The sequence below is a fragment of the Chlorocebus sabaeus genome, chromosome X (assembly GCF_047675955.1).
Source record: "Chlorocebus sabaeus isolate Y175 chromosome X, mChlSab1.0.hap1, whole genome shotgun sequence".
In the NCBI taxonomy this organism is placed as follows: domain Eukaryota; kingdom Metazoa; phylum Chordata; class Mammalia; order Primates; family Cercopithecidae; genus Chlorocebus; species Chlorocebus sabaeus.
Window position 1 is genome coordinate 68,089,955 of NC_132933.1, and position 1,795 is coordinate 68,091,749.

At 38.8% G+C, this 1,795-nt stretch overlaps 1 pseudogene; it reads left to right on the forward strand.

Moving 5' to 3' along the window:
* The first annotated feature begins 809 nt into the window (after positions 1-809).
* Positions 810-1,421, forward strand: LOC103232281 (serine hydrolase RBBP9 pseudogene; annotated as a pseudogene).
* The last annotated feature ends 374 nt before the right edge of the window (positions 1,422-1,795 follow it).

Genomic DNA, 1,795 nt, shown 5'->3' on the forward strand with positions numbered 1-1,795 from the left:
TGTGTGACTAGGATCCCATAAACTCACTTTTCAAGATGGTCCAGGAAACTGGTCAGTCATGTCCTTGGGAGCTTGACTTTGTAATCACTTGGCTATGCTTTCTCCTTTCACAATGGCAACCCAGGTTTAGGGCCTAATTCCTGACTTAGGGAATGAATCCTTTACTTTCTGTCTGTCTGCATATTTATATGTGTTGTCTATGTAATGTTTATATACAAGAGAGCTTTGATAAATTGGTTTAATAATAATAAGTGCTTAAATAAAATATTTTGTCAGAAAAGTAAAAAGATTAATGCTTTTTATTTAGTTCATGTGACTTAAGTAATATTTTGGAAAAAGACAGTTTTAAAAATTATTGGCAAAATAAAAATATCTTCAAAAATGTAAATATTTGGTCTAAATTATGCAGGTGAGATATTAGGTTTGCTAAATGCTTTAAGGTCATAAACTGCATCTTTGACTTTTAAAAATTATTCAATTTACATATTTCAGAGCATTAAATTGCAAATAAAACCTGGGGGCATGTTGAATTAGCCATGCCCCCTAACTATGCAAAGAAGGTTATAAAGAAAATATATTTTATATAAGAAAGGATCTCTCATGGTACACCCTTGGCCTAAAGTAAAATAACTTGTTGTCAAAAAAAATAATAATAATAAATGTTTAGGACAAGTCAAAAAGTCTTAGCATGTTGTAAATGGTCTATGTCATAAAAGAATTTACAAAAAGTAATTTATACAAGAAATATTGCACAATTTAAAGGTGAGTAGGCTTCCTTAATGCTTCATAAAATGCCACTATGGCTGCTGGACCTGCGCTGAGGGGACTCTGGCCTCGCTGCACTCATGGCTTCTCCTAGCAAGGCAGTGATTGTTCCCGGGAACGGAGGCGGGAATGTGACCACCCACGGCTGGTATGGCTAGGTGAAAAAGGAGCTGGAGAAGATACCTGGTTTCCAGTGTTTGGCTAAAAACATGCCCGACCCAATTACAGCACGAGAGAGCATCTGGCTGCCCTTCATGGAGACAGAGCTGCACTGTGATGAGAAGACCATCATTATTGGCCACAGTTCTGGGGCCATCGCAGCCATGAGGTATGCAGAAACACATCGAGTATATGCTATTGTATTAGTGTCTGCGTACACATCAGACTTGGGGGATGAAAATGAGCGTGCAAGTGGATACTTCACCTGCCCCTGGCAGTGGGAGAAGATCAAGGCCAACTGCCCTTACATTGTGCAGTTTGACTCCACTGACGACCCATTCCTTCCCTGGAAGGAACAACAAGAAGTGGCCGATAGGTTGGAAACCAAATTGCACAAATTCACTGACCGTGGCCACTTTCAGAACACAGAGTTTCATGAACTGATTACTGTGGTAAAGTCTTTGCTGAAAGTACCAGCATAGACTGTATGACTTCTGCTATTTTGCATCCCAATATAGGGGTAGAATAATATCTACTATCAGCCGATTACTAGACACATGAAACATCCAGTTAAGTTCCAAAAGTGCCTGAAAAACAAACACAAGTTTCAATGTTCAATCTAAGTTACAAATAGCGTTTCCATTTTCCGTAGACTCTAAAACTCCCCAAATTGCTATGAGCTACCACAGTATTTTCCTCATTTGGTAAGAAACGTAAGGACAGCTTAACTGCCCTTCTCTAACCAAAGTGAGTCAAAAATTGCACCCAGGTTTCCTGATTCCCACTCCTGAGTAAAATGAAACAGGTTTTATGTATGTTGCAGGTGTCGCACACTTTGCCTCTTTGAAATCAAAATTTTTTATTTCACTGG